Source organism: Bos javanicus, chromosome 9 (assembly GCF_032452875.1).
Source record: "Bos javanicus breed banteng chromosome 9, ARS-OSU_banteng_1.0, whole genome shotgun sequence".
NCBI lineage: Eukaryota > Metazoa > Chordata > Mammalia > Artiodactyla > Bovidae > Bos > Bos javanicus.
Window position 1 is genome coordinate 18,555,754 of NC_083876.1, and position 15,630 is coordinate 18,571,383.

Sequence of the window (15,630 nt, forward strand, 5' to 3'; positions counted from 1 at the left end):
AATGGTAGGCAACCCACTCCAGTGTTCTTGCCTGGGTCGCACAGAGTCGGACATGACTGAAGCGACTTAGCAGCAGCAGCAGCAGGAACCACTCTGTCAACTGCATTCTTTGATTATTGTCAACCCAAGTAAAATCTGCCTTTTCCAAGTCTTCCATTAAGATGAATTTTTAAATAGTCATATTAAAAATAAACATATCAGAAAATCAGTTAAACGTATGTTGAATTTTTATTTCCAAAAAAAGTTAGATTATATCGTAGCATTCATTTATCCACTTGAGTAAAAAAGTACAATTGAGTCTATATCAAGAAAAAATTTGTTCATACTCAATAAAATTTAATCACAGGGAGTGATTTTTCTTAGCCATGGCTGCATTATATTTTTGATTCCATCATATTTGGTAAAGAAGGTTTTCAACTTAGCAAGAAATATCAATACCTAAAAACAAATTTTAAGTTAGCATGCACTTTTTAGGATTCACAGGCATTTTTACAGACATTGCTTCAAAAAACAATCCTACAACTGTATAGAGTATGTAAGAACAGAAATCCTTCAATGATTGGACTGGTTTATGTATGACCTGTACACTTTAAGAGTATCAAGTTTAGTTGTCAGTTAATAGCAATTTTATTAATATGGCAGATACCGGAGTCTCACAATGAATTACTTAGGGCATCTATGCCACAAAGTCTGCTAGAATAACCTATACTGAACTTAATTCTTTACTTCCTTTTAAAGAAAATCTTTCGAGAAATCAAAAAATTATAATTGCTACTTTCTGAAGGAAAATTTCTTTCTAATTAGAATATTTGAAACAGACCTGATGCTGAAGCTGAAACTCCAATACTTTGGCCACCTCATGCGAAGAACTGACTCATTTGAAAAGACCCTGATGCTGGGGAAGATTGAGGGCAGGAGGAGAAGGGGACGACAGAGGATGAGATGGCTGGATGGCATCACCGACTCGATGGACGTGAGTTTGAGTGAACTCCGGGTGTTGGTGATGGACAGGGAGGCCTGGCGTGCTGCGATTCATGGGGTCGCAAAGAGTCGGACATGACTGAGCGACTGAACTGAACTGAAACAGACCCACCCACTATGTTCCAAGCTCCTTTTTAGAAGGAAATACTATTAAAATAAGGTTTCTGAATATTACTGATAAAATAGGATTCCATTCAGCTACATACTAAAACTTACATTTTTAAAAATTTAATTGAAGGATAATTGCTTTACAGTATTGTGTTGGTTTCTGCCACACATCAACATGAATCAGCCATAGGTATACATATGTCCCCTCTCTCCTGACTCTCCCTCCTACCTCCCTCCCCACCCTACCCCTCAAAGTTGTTACAGAGCCCCTGTTGTAGTTCCCCGAGTCATACAGCAAATTCCCAGTGACTAAGATTACATTTTTTGGTGGTAGCAATTTACCTTACTTTTATCAGTATTCTTATTTGACAGTTAACTTGAGTTCAATGAAAATAAATAAGACCTACAAAAATATTTTTTAACCCAAGATTCTGTACCTCATATTCCATAAGTAATATTATGTCCTCTTTGGAAATGTAGGTTTAGGATATCCCAATTCTGTCAGACTTGATAAGAATTTGATAGTGAGGAATTTTTCTCACTAGCCTAAAGAAAAAAAAATGAATTATTAGGTCAAAAGTGGGAGTTAACACATTATCTACAGTACAGAATTATTTGGGAGACAAATGCTTCATTATTCATTCCATAAAAAACTACATAAATTAGTTTAATTAAAATAACAAGAATTTATTATTTTATTAATATTATATTTGCAGCCAAATAGTTTCTGATAGCTGTAATCTGTTGTGGCCTAAATCTCTTAATCATATTTGGTTATGTTAAAAGACTAGAATTCACAGTGGCTAATGCAAGTCAAACATTTTTCTCAGGGTGAGATAATAGACACTTTTCAAGAGGGATTATTTGTAGTATTTTATTATAAGAAGAATATTCTTTTATAACCTGTTAAGGAGTTTCTGCTTTATTGACTATGCCAAAGCCTTTGACTATGTGGATCACAATAAACTGTGGAAAATTCTGAAAGAGATGGGAATAACAGACCACCCGACCTGCCTCTTGAGAAACCTGTATGCAGGTCAGGAAGTAACAGTTAGAACTGGACATGGAACAACAGACTGGTTCCAAACAGGAAAAGGAGTACGTCAAGACTGTATACTGTCACCCTGCTTATTTAACATATGCAAAGTACATCATGAGAAATGCTGGGCTGGAAGAAGCACAAGCTGGAATCAAGATTGCTGGGAGAAATATCAATAACCTCAGATATACAGATGACACCACCCTTATGGCAGAAAGTGAAGAGGAACTAAAAAGCCTCTTGATGAAAGTGAAAGAGATGAGTGAAAAAGTAGGCTTAAAGCTCAACATTCAGAAAACGAAGATTATGGCATCTGGTCCCATCACTTCATGGGAAACAGATGGGGAAACAGTAGCTTACTTTATTTTTTTAGGGTCCAAAATCACTGCAGATTGTGATTGCAACCATGCAATTAAAAGATGCTTACTCCTTGGAAGGAAAATCATGACCAACCTAGATAGCATATTGAAAAGCAGAGACATTACTTTGCCAACAAAGGTCCGTCTAGTCAAGGCTATGGTTTTTCCAGTGGTCATGTATGGATGTGAGAGTTGGACTGTGAAGAAAGCTGAGCGCCGAAGAATTGATGCTTTTGAACTGTGGTGTTGGAGAAGACTCTTGAGAGTCCCTTGGACTACAAGGAGATCCAACTAGTCTATTCTAAAGGAGATCAGCCCTGGGTGTTCTTTGGAAGGAAAGATGTTAAAGCTGAAACTCCAGTACTTTGGCCACCTCATGGGAAGAGCTGACTCATTGGAAAAGACTCTGATGCTGGGAGAGATTGGGGGCAAGAGGAGAAGGGGACGACAGAGGATGAGATGGCTGGATGGCATCACCGACTCAATGGACGTGAGTCTGAGTGAACTCCCAATTCATGGGATTGCAAAGAGTCGGACACGACTGAGCGACTGAACTGAACTGAACTGAAGGAATTCCCTGGTAGCTCAGCTGGTAAAGAATCTGCCTGCAATGCAGGAAGACGCCGGTTCGATTCCTGTGTCAGGAAGATCCCTGGAGAAGGAATAGGCTACCCACTCCAGTATATTCTGGCTTCTCTGGTGGCTCAGACAGTAAAGAATCCACCTGGGAGACCTGGGTTCGATCCCTGAGTTGGGAAGATCCCCTGGAGGAGGGCATGGCGACCCACTCCAGTATTCTGCCCTGGAGATTTCCCATGGACAGAGGAGCCTGGTAGACTGCAGTCCATGAAGTCGGGAAGAGTCAGACAGGACTGAGCACAGCAGAGCACATAACCTACTAGGCAGGGGGGCATTATGTTTGAGTCACTCTCTGGAGCTCTGGCTTCAACGTCCCAACCAACAAGTAGTCCCAGATAGCTATGTTATTTGTGGATGATCACCAGTCCCACCTCAACATGAACAAATGCTGGTTCTGGACTTCAGATGTAAGGTGGTTCTGTTATAACAGTGAAAAGGCAGAAAAGACGAATCAAAAACATATTTGCTACACAGAGTTTAAGACCTATCATCGGGGCTTCATAATGCTTGGTACAATTAATAAGACAAATTAGTGAACCAAAAGCTAACATTAGTTTCCACACTAAGAGATTAAAAGCCTAGGTGGCAGAAGAAAGTACAAATCTACCTGAAACAAGGAAGTGATCCCCGAATTAAAAATAAATCCTCCAAATATCATATTATGATCTGGTGGTGGGGCAGGGGTATGCATATATGTGTGTCCCCATTTTTTTAACTATAGAGATTCTCTGCTCCTTCCCTTCTACAAATGATTTTGAACCAAATAGTCAAAAACAAGTAAATAGTTCCAATACTTCACAACATAAAAATTTACACTGATCACATTGAAAGTGAAAGTGAAGTCTCTCAGTCATGTCCGACTCTTTGCGACCCCATGGACTGTAGCCTACCAAGCCTCTCTGTCCATGGGATTTTCCAGCTAAGAGTACTGGAGAGAGTTGCCATTTCCTTCTCCAGGGTATCTTCCCAACCCAGGGATCGAACCCAGGTCTCCTGCATTGCAGACAGGCACTTCACCATCTGAGCCACCAGGGAAGCCCAATTAATTACATCCTAATTTTGCATCTATCTCTACTCAAGACTATGAACTCCTCAGAAGTAGGGTTATGTCTTAAACATCTCTTTTCCTAGTACCTGGCTAATAAAAGGCTGAGAGGAGGAAAAGCTGTGTCAGTTATTCTGTTTTATCCCCAAATGAGAAAGATATTGTTTATAGCAGAGTACCTGAATGTTGGTACATGTGGAAGTGGGGACGGGAAATGCAGGGCACTGATTCCAGAATCAAATACAAATATGATCTTCTGTAATAGGCTTTGAAAGTTAAATTAACAGTAATGGGAACAAATTCGATTTAAACATGTTTATTAAAAGTTGTAAGTTTTACAGTGGCTGCAGTCAGAATTTCAAAAGCAACTTCCCCTTCACCTGGCATTGTCTTATGGCCTGTTTTGTGGTGGTGGGGGGCGGGGGGAGGTTTCTGTTGTTTTTTGTGGGCTTTTTTTTTTTTTTTTGGCTTTAGTTCACTTTTTATTTACATAACCACCCCCTAGCAGAGCATAAAGCAAAGATGCCTGATGGTGACCATCCTGTTCAATTTTCTTCTGCGGAGGGTCTTCTCAGTGACCACTTAACAGATGGAGTTCATTTTGTGTTTGCACATTTTCTAATAGTCATGCTTTTATTTCTCCAAAGTTTAGCTTTCTCAGGAAAGAGGTCTGTGGCTCTGTCACAACATACATTTTGTCATTAAACTGGTCTCCTAAATTGTTTCGGAAACTATATTCATCATAAGCTTACTGGGTCAGCTCTGAGTGGGGACCTTGGCCCTCCCTGCCTGTCACCACTGAGAGTAACGATAGCAATACTTGGCCACACATTGCTCACACACCAGCCATGACAAACTCTCAGGGAAAGTTGCTTTGAAATTCTGACGGCACCCAATCTAAAACTGCATCTAAGAAATTCAATTAATTTACAACTTCTGATAAACAGATTTATCTTGAATGTTTCCTTATCATTAATTTTACTTTCAAAACTTCTTCCAGAAGATTGTATTTGTACTTGATAGCAATAATGAATTTGTACCTCATACAAAAACAATTTTATGCTTTTTTCTTTTACTGAATCAGTCATATTTATTACAATTCCACTTAACATTATGGTAATGATCCAGATAAATCAAGTTTAGCCCCAAGTAAGAAAACAGCATCAAAAGAAGATTTTTCTTAGTTTATGCTACACTAATTATAAAAGGTCTAAAGTATTACATTTTGTGTTAGAGTAGGAGATGAGGTATAATTAACTTAAAGTTGAAAGTCAATCAATAAAATATAAAATTATTTTAATACAGCAAATATTTCCCTAGCTCAATACCTGCAAGGAAAGCACAGATTTTTTTCTTCATTGTATCTGTTCCTAAAATGATAAAAATGCAGTAATACAGATTGATGTGTTCTACAGAGAATATAATTATGAATATATAGCTGAAACCTTTGAAATTTTTATTTGCAAACCACAGAGGTCAACATATATTTGAGAAAGAACTATATTTGTTTCATTCTGTAGGAATGTTGAGAATTCATAGTATCCCCAAATATTACTACTGTTAAACATTAATTCATTTAAAATGTTCAATTGTTTAGTACTTCGTTAGAGTAAGAAATAGAAAATTGATGATCTCACTAACATTAAACCCAACACTTTAGAAATGTTTCATGTAAAGGATTAAAATTTAATTGTCCAATATGAACTAATGATTTTTCATATTATTTGGTGACAATCCTGGAAAAATAACCTTGCAATAACCACACGACTGAATAACTATGAGAATACCTACAGCTCTGAGATTTAAGAGAGAGTCTAGCTCTTAGGCCTCCTACAACAGCCCTGATGGCAGGCAAAGGAGAAGTCATAGCAGCATCCATAGGCCCCCCAACTACTGCTTCACGTGTTCGTTAAGGGAACATGGGAGTTCCCTTGTTCCTTTGTTATTCTTGGAAAGCAACAGGCATGGCCAGGGCTGTGACATCACTCCCAGAAGTATGTGTGGAAGCAGTTCTTTCAGTGCTTACTTTGCAGTTTGCTGTTGGCTACCTGCCCGAGCTTCAAAAGAAAAAGGTAAAGTCTGAATATAAGGAATTTTTTCAGGTCATGATCAGGAAAGTACGTAGTTGTAATGCTACACTTGCAAGCAATATCATTTAAGAAGAAGGGATAAAAGCTAAAATTAAAAGGCTTGGCATTAATACAACATATAAGAAATCAAGTTCAGGCAATATTTGGGGCTTCCCAGGTGAAAGTGGAAGTGTAAGTTGCATCCAACTCTTTGCAACCCCATGAACTGTATCCCGTCAGGCCCCTCTGTCCATGGAATTCTCCAGGCAAGAATACTGGAGAGGGTTGCTATTTCCTTCTCCAGGAGATCTTCAATACACAGGGATTAAACCCAGGTCTCCTGCACTGCAGGCAGATCCTTTACCATCTGAGCCACCAAAGGGCAGTCTCATCATCAAAATTTTGCTTAGATTTTTTTCTTTAAAAAAAAAAAAGAATTCTGAATACTCCACTTCCTACCTTGTCTCACATACAAATTGCTATTTCCCATGAATGCTCTCTCTCTCTAGTCATATATGATCAAAACAAACAGCCCAAAATTGTGCACATAAGTGCCTTTGACTAAGTTCACGATATTGCAAATAACGCCAAGGCATCTTTTAATTTCTGCCACTGAGAAGATGAATTATCATGGTTGTTTTGGGAAAAAAGTGGATAATTGTTATAAAAACTGTTTGTTATCAAGTCTTAATAACAGTTATATTAGGGTATTTTTTTGCTACTTGCATCGTAATTCTTTTTTCATACTCTGTCCTAAATATATCCTCCTTTTCAACCAGGCCTAAACTAACCTGGGGCAAATGTTGAAATAAATGTCAAGTTGCTTAATTATCTTTTACAGATTTTTAAAATTCTTTTTCATTAAAAAAAAAAAAGTCAGCATGAAAATGTCAAAAATAAACTATTTTTATTTTCAAGGTTTTAAATGAATATTGGATAATCTTCTTACATTTGTAGAATCCCTTAAGCCATCTGTTTACTAGATGTCTATTGTCAGTTATATCCCTAAGCCAATAATTATTTTTAGAACACTTTTGATCCTTAAGAGGTCTTGATGCTTTTAAATTTCTGGAAGTACACTATTATCTGAAAAACCATATAGAGGTTTAGTCACTAAGTCATGTTCAACTCTTGTGACCCCATGGACTGTAGCCCACCAGGCTCCTCTGTCCATTGGATTCTTCAGGCAAGAATACTGGAGTGTGTTGCCATTTCTTTCTACAAGGGATCTTCCTGACCCAGGGATTAAACTCAGGTCCCCTGCATTGCAGGCAGATTATTTACTGACTGAGCCACTGGGGAAGCCATATAAACATTTGTATATATAGATCTAGATACATAGACACATAAATTATCAAAATAAAAGGGATGACTCCTTTGCCACTTTCCCACTATGACTAACACTATAGTTTAAAGAAAATGAATCTGCCTCTTCTTTTTAAACAGGAAGTAATTATCCCTATTCTTAGCTCCCTGGCCTTGAAAATATTTATGCAGGAACAATAGCAGACGGTAAACAATCTGCCTGCGATGCAGGAGACCCAGGTTCAATCCTTGGGTCAGGAAGATCCTCTTGAGAAGGAAATGGCTACTCACTCCAGAATTTTTGCCTGGAGAATTCCATGGACAGAGGAGCCTGGTAGGCTACAGTCTGTAGGGTCACAAAGAGTCGGACAAGACTAAGCAACTAACACTTTCACTTTACTTTTTTGACGTGAAATTAATAAGTTTTAAGTAGATTACTAGACAGAGAAGGCAATGGCACCCCACCCCAGTACTCTTGCCTGGAATATCCCATGGACGGAGGAGCCTGGTAGGCTGCAGTCCATGGGGTCGCTAAGAGTCGGATATGACTGAGCGACTTAGCTGAATTAGCTGATTACTAGAAGCTGGAGAATCTTCTGCAGCTGCTGTTGCTAAGTCACTTCAGTCGTGTCCGACTCTGTGCGACCCCATAGACGGCAGCCCACCAGGCTCCCCGGTCCCTGGGATTCTCCAGGCAAGAACACTAGTGGGTTGCCTTTTCCTTCTCCAATGCATGAAAGTGAAAAGTGAAAGTGAAGTCGCTCAGCCAGGTCCGACTCTTAGCGACCCCATGGACTGCAGCCTACCAGGCTCCTCCGTCCATGGGATTTTCCAGGCAAGAGTACTGGGGTGGGGTGCCATTTCCTTCTCCGGGAGAATCTTCTAGATGGTCAGAAAAGACCATTCCTATCTTCCTTTATTTTCTACACAGTATCTTAGTTCAAAATATATTTCAGAAAATGTGTGTACAAACCAAGAATCAGATTAAGCAAAATTGAAAGCAGATTTATAAATGCCCCTACCTTGTCTTCAATAGGCAGTGCTTCATGTGAGCCATCCATTTTTCACTCTCTGGGATTACCATCTAAAAGACCATTCCAGGACTTCCCTGGGGGCAAAGTAGATAGGAATCAACCTGACATTGCAGGGGAAACAGGTTTAATCCCTGGTCCTGGAAGACCCCACATGCCACAGAGCAGCTAAGCCACAACTACTGCGTCTGCGTGCTGTAACTTCCGAAGCCTGTGTGCCTAAAGCCCGTGCTCCTAAACAAGAGAAGCCCCGCTCGCCGCAACTAGTGAAGCCTACATGCAGCAATGAAGGCCCTGCGCAACCAAAACATAAAATGAAATAAAAACAAAACTATTCTGACAGTCAGAAAGCCTTAAAAAGAAATAAAATGGTTTTAAAACAACAAATGGCATTATGCACATTAATATGCAGCAGATGCTGCTGCTTGTTACCTGTGTCTAGCTATCATCTCTGAGAGAGGAATTTGACTTTTATCCAACCATGTTGAGTTTATCAGTATAAAAGTTAGAGAAAATAGACCTCTTCCATGAAACAAGAGTATTAAAATACATAAACACTCACACACACACACACACTCCAAATGATGACCAGTAAATTTTCTGTTGTACGAGAAGGGTCAGAACTTCACATTATTTTATCTTAAGAATGTAATTTTTTAATCAGAAAAGTATAATCTAGCTACATACTATTTTTCTGCATTTTTATTACAGTTTTATTATTCATTAGAGCCAATTTCTCTTTTCCACAAAGGATCTTTTTCTCACTTTTTTACATGTTTAAAAGGAATACACGTCAGGTAAAATTTATCGGTTAAGAAAAACTTTTATGAGCACACTATTTTTAAAAAGTGACATATACCTTATGAGGCAATTAATCACTGGTAGAATACTATGGAGTTTTTCACCCTGTAGGTTCAAAATTGACCTAATAGTAAAAAAGAATTCTGAAGTCTCATATACCAATATTCAGCATCGATATGTGATTTTATAATAATATTTTACTATAGTTCTCTGATGTCCCAAGAGTTCACAAAACTGCAAAAAAAAAAAAAAGCCTCAGGATAAAAATCCAGATTGAGCAAGACCAAAAAACTGATATACCGGGTCTGTCTAAAAGAGTAACTCAGTAATTTCCTTTCCCCAAAGGATAAGGAGAGTATACACCAATAAAAAGGTGAAAGTTTAACCCAGGGTAGTTAAACCAGGGTTTTAAAAAGAGTTAAACCAGGGTAGTTTAACCCTGGAGTATACGGAATGCTGAATATTCTTTTTTTTCCTGAATAACCTGGTTTCTTTTCCATATATATATGGAAATGATACATGAAAGAAAGTGAACAAAAAACAGACTAAGATCATGTTTCCACTACCCTCATTGTCTTGCTTCATTTTCCTTGAGATAAAACTGAAAAGTAAGTATTTTTCAGAAATTACATTTTGTCATCTAAGATTCCTCTGATGGCTCATCAGGTAAAGAATCTGCCTCCAATACAGGAGATGCAGGTGATGCCAGTTCATTCCCTGGGTTGGGAAGATCCCCTGGAGGAGAAAATCGCAACCCACTCCAGTATTTTTGCCTGGAGAATTCCATGGACAGAGGAACCTGGCAGACCACAGTCCATGGGGTTGCAAAGAGTTGGACATGACTGAAGCAACTGAGGCTTCATTGGAAGGACTGATGCTGAAGCTGAAACTCCAATACTTTGGCCACCTCATGCGAAAAGTTGACTCATTGGAAAAGACCCTGATGCTGGAAGGGATTGGGGGCAGGAGGAGAAGGGGACGACAGAGGATGAGATGGCTGGATGGCATCACCGACTCGATGGACGTGAGTCTGAGTGAACTCTGGGAGTTGGTGATGGACAGGGAGGCCTGGCGTGCTGCGATTCATGGGGTCACAAAGAGTCAGACATGACTGAGTGACTGAACTGAACTGAAGCGCCTGAGCATACACATTTGCTTCTTCAGTCTGATCCTAATCAGTTTCTGTCTTGGGCTTCCCTGGTAGCTCAGACAGTAAAGACTGCCTGTAATTCAGGGTGTCTTGGTTCGATCCCTGAGTCAGGAAGATCCCCTGGAAAAGGGAATGGCTACCCACTCCAGTTCTCTTACCTGAGGAATTCCATGGACAGAAGAGCCTAGGGGGCTACAGTCCATGGGATCGCAGAGTCGGACACAACTAAGTGACTAACACTTTTACTTTCAAGTGACTTTATTTTTTTCTAAAATTGTTTTGAGCCCCCATTTGCCCATCATTGCTCTAGCTAGTTTTAAAAAAGATTTTAAGAAGAGTGCTCGCTTAATCTTAAAGTTAATTACAATTTTAAAGTATCTGAATCTACAAAATATTATTGAAAAATATTGTACTAATCTCATTAAGTAGATATAGTATTATAATTTATTAAGCCACCCTCCTTTGTCCCCCCAAGAAAAAGATAAGGGGAGATTTTATTTCAGAACTTCCACTACAAAAGGAGGTGAATACTGATCTTGTATTAGTTTTTTTCAAATACTTATAGAAGGATGACTATCTCATTGTGCTGTTGTTTAGTCATTAAGTTGTGTCCTACTCTTTTGCAACCCCATGGGCTGTAGCCTACCAAGCTCCTCTGTTCATGGGATTTCCCAGGCAAGAATACTAGAGTGGGCTGCCATTTCCTTCTCCAGGGTATCTTTTGGACCCAGGGATCAAACCTGTGTCTCCTGCATTGGCAGGTGGATTCTTTACTACTGAGCCACCAACGAAGCCTATATCACTGTATTAGGGGATTTCTATTCCTGGAGTTCACTTTTTAATATAAATGGTAAAATGCACACATGCTGTTTAATAGCTTTTATTTGTCAAAAGCTTCTAAATTGATTGGGCTAACCATCTTCTGCCCCCACAATCCCAAAATAATTATTTTAAATAACGTGTAAAGTTCTCCTCTAAAGGATGGTAACTATTTTTTTTAGGGATGAAAAAAAATAAAAGAATTACAATACAGTACAACCCTTTGATTCCTCGAAGATTCTAAGCAGAACCACTGCCATACCTGAGTCAGTAGTTTGTAGAAGAGGTCAGCCTACAGTACACCATCTTCAGGAATCTGCAAAGTGAGAAGTCTTCCAAGCTGCTTCTCTATGCAGTATATCAGGTGATATGTTCATTCATCTTCAATGTGCAAACTCCTTTAGCAAGATTTATATACGGAACAGGGACTCCCAGGTGGCTCAGTGGGTAAAGAATCCGCCTGCAATGCAGGAGACCCGGGTTTGATCCCTGGATGAAGAAGATTCCCTGGAGGAGGGCATGGTAACCCACTTCAGTATTCTTGCCTAGAGAATCTCATGGACAAAAAAGCCTGGCAGGCTACAGTATATAGGGTCACAAAGAGTTGGACACAACTGAAGATACTTAGCACTCACATACATATATGAAACAGCAGATGTTTTCTAATTACTGTGACAGAACTCAATAACTTACTACTTGTTATTTTTTGGTATTGGATTGGATTGAAAGCTAACTAGAAGCACTACCAGGTCATTAAATTTCTTTCCAGCTACAACTATTGTTCTTAAAAGAAATGATAAATAACATAATTAATTTCCTCTAATTCAAGAACCCAACCTTCCACAAAACTCAAGTTCACTTAACAAATTACTTACATTTTGCAAGCCCTGATAAAATCTCACTTGATGATAAAAATAGCTTAAAGAGAAATCTTAGAATGCAAGAAAAGCTTCCTTCAATAGGAAGAGAAAAGCCTTTCTTAAAGGTTAATTGAAATTCCTAAGGCCCATTTAATCCAGAGTTTCTGTGTTTCTGTGGGACTTCCTGGGTAGTTCGAATAGTAAAGAATCTGCCTGCAGTGCTGGAGACCTGGGTTCGATCCCTGGGTTGGGACGATTCCTTGGAGGAGGGCAGGCAACCCATTCCGTATTCTTGCCTGGAGAATCTCATGGACAGAGGAGCTAGGCGAGCTACAGTCCATGGGGTCTCAAAGAGTCCAACAGGACTGAGAGACTTTCACTTTCTCTTCTGGGATAAAACGATAACAGGTTCGAAGTTGGCACTGAGAATGTTTATTTTGTGTGGGTGTCCAACACACATATTAATAAAATACTGAGACAGCCTAATTAAATTGGATCTTAAATTGGACCTAATTAAATTGCTGAATTGGGATATTCTCGGTCTGGTATAAAGGATCTTTCGGGTATAAAGAAAGCTGAGCGCCGAAGAATTGATGCTTTTGAACTGTGGTGTTGGAGAAGACTCTTGAGAGTTCCTTGGACTGCAGGGAGAGCCAACCAGTCCATCCTAAAGGAGATCAGTCGTGAATATTCATTGGAAGGACTGATACTGAAGCTGAAACCAATACTTCAGCCACCTGATGCGAAGAGCGGACTCATTTGAAAAGACACTGACGCTGGGAAAGATTGTAGGCGGAAGGAGAAGGGGACGACAGAGGATGAGATGGTTGGATGGCATCACTGACTCAATGGGCATGAGTTTGAGTGAGCTCCGGGAGTTGGTGATGGATAGGGAGGCCTGGCGTGCTGCGATTCATGGGGTCGAAAAGAGTCAGACACGACTGAGCGATTGAACTGGGCTAAACAGTCTGGCACAGCACTTGTCGTTGGTTAGTGTAACGTAGGTGCCTACGTAACCACTGCAGTGTGTGTGTGCTCATCTGTGTCTGACTGGAATTTTCCAGATGAGGTTGCCACTTCCTCTTCCAAGGGATCTTCCCAACCAGGGATCAAACCTGTGCCTCTTGCATTTCCTTCAATGTCAGGCAGATTCTTTACCATTAGCAACCACCAGGGAAGCCCCCAGCTGCAGTGTGTACATCTACCAAAAGAACTCTGGATTTAGACACGGAGTGGGACAGAATCCACGTGCACTAATTTTTTAAGCCATCATCTGCTGACTCTACATCAACAGTGGTCTGACTGGTCTCTCCTCTTCCTTTCAACTTCTTTTGCAGTATCAGTTTTGTTTCTTGATTTACATGCACTGTAGAGCCCAAGGACCATAGAAGTCAACACTGAGCCTGCTTTCTGCTGCTGCTGCTGCTAAGTCACTTCAGTCGTATCCAACTCTGTGCGACCCCATAGACGGCAGCCCACCAGGCTCCCCCATCCCTGGGATTCTCCAGGCAAGAACACTGGAGTGGGTTGCCATCTCCTTCTCCAATGCAAGAAAGTGAAAAGTGAAAGTGAAGTCTCTCAGTCATGTCCGACTCTTATCGACCCCATGGACTGAAGCCTACCAGGCTCCTCCATCCATGGGATTTTCCAGGCAAGACACTGGAGTGGGGTGCCATTGCCTTCTCCGGAGCCTGCTTTCTACCTACACCCAAACTCCTTCTACAGTATCTTTGATGAGTGGTCAGCCAGTCTTTGGCATTAGAGCATTGGAGGAAAATTACAAAGAATGATAGAATGAAGGCCAGTTTGGGGATGAGAAAGAAAATATGAAATGATAAGAGGGAAAAGTGTACATTGAAGAGAAGGAAAATTACTGACTGAAAAAGTGAAATTAGTCAAATAACACACTGGCCTGAAGAGCTGCACATGTCAGCCAGCAATGTAGAGTTTAAACTAGCTTCTCTCAGCAAATCCACTGTGTGTACATGTGTATGTTTATAAAGTACATCAAGGATGCCCTTGAATGAGACTTACCTCTTTTTCACTTTCTAATTCCAAACTAAAATGCTGGGCTTTAAAGGCATTAAAAAAAAAAAGGAAAGAAATTCCACAACTCTAAATCTGAACATTAATAGTGAGTCTATTTCGCTATCTAGGAAAAGGTCCTTAAAAATTAACAATTTACTCCAGTAACAACAGAAAGTGGTCCAGGGGCTGAGATGAAGTCCAGATGGAAGGGGGGAACTTACCATTACTTAATTAAGATACAGTAATCAACTATTTGGAGCTTATTTGGATCCTGATTCAAATGAACTATACAAAAATATAGCAGGAGACATTTGGAAATTTAAATACTGACCAGATGCTTGATGTTATTTCTGTTTGCTCTTTTTCTTAATAGGGTTATTTAAAATGACATCTTCCCATTACTGCATGCTGTTTCCAATAAGAACACAAGAAAAGGGAAGGAAAAGAATGGAAAGACTTGGGTGAGTCACAAAGGATGGACATGCAGAGTCTGAAATGCAGGCTGAAAAGCCAGGTGCCCAAACTTTGACAGTTATCCATAGATACTAAGGACGAGCCTGAGGAGTTTTTCCAAAGAAGGGGTTGCTAGAGAGTCATGAGACAGAGCTGCTAGTTAGGAGGCAGGGCAGGGTCTGTAAGAAGGGATGAGGGCATGCTGGGGGGCGGGCGGAGCGGGTGGGGAGTGTGTGGGGAGGACGCGGGGCGAGGCAGGTTTTGTCTGCTCAGGCCAGGTCACAAGAGGAGAAGTGAGAGGAGAAGACCGCTTTCTCTCTGCATAAAAACGTGACCGATTATCAGGAATACACTGAAAGTCCGCCACGCACCTACCACACTTCCCGGGGATTATGGGATATTCTAGAAAAAAACACAATCCCCGGAATTTAGCTCAGGAATCAGCATCAGAATATAATCGCCTGAGTCAGCTATTCACGGAGTGAGCGTGGTAATAACACTTGTCCGGAAAAAAAAAAAAAAACAACCCACTTCTGGTCAATAGTTACCGTGTGAAGAATCATAAATACACAAATATAAACTGGGGTTGTGCAACAGCTCTCAGATCCCTAAATAAAGTGAAAAATAGAGCAAAGGAGGAAACGACAGCAACCAAAAGAGAGAAAAGTGCAGACGACAAAACAAACCAAAACTAATCTTAACAAACACTTGCCCTCTCCCAGGCTAATAGACGCAAAGCCCCTGCCTTGCCCCAGAATAACTAAACTGACGCAAGGCGAAGGCGAAGGCGAAGGCAGCCGCCCTCGCCCGGATTCCCCATCAATCGTGTTACCCGCGAGCCGTCCAGGAGCGGAGGCCGCGTCCCGGGCTCTCCATCCACGCGCGGCGGCGCGGGCGCTCCCCCGGGAATGCCGGGACCCGGGCTGGCGCACCGGGCAGGCTT

At 40.5% G+C, this 15,630-nt stretch overlaps 1 long non-coding RNA gene across 1 annotated transcript; it reads right to left on the bottom strand.

The window, feature by feature from the left end:
- Window positions 1-41: 41 nt before the first annotated feature.
- On the bottom strand, window positions 42-12,183 carry LOC133253707 (uncharacterized). Its single transcript, XR_009738384.1, has 4 exons — window positions 11,609-12,183; window positions 8,568-8,653; window positions 1,527-1,635; window positions 42-438 (listed from the first exon to the last, which is right to left on the bottom strand). It is a non-coding gene; the product is annotated as an uncharacterized LOC133253707 (long non-coding RNA).
- Window positions 12,184-15,630: the final 3,447 nt, after the last annotated feature.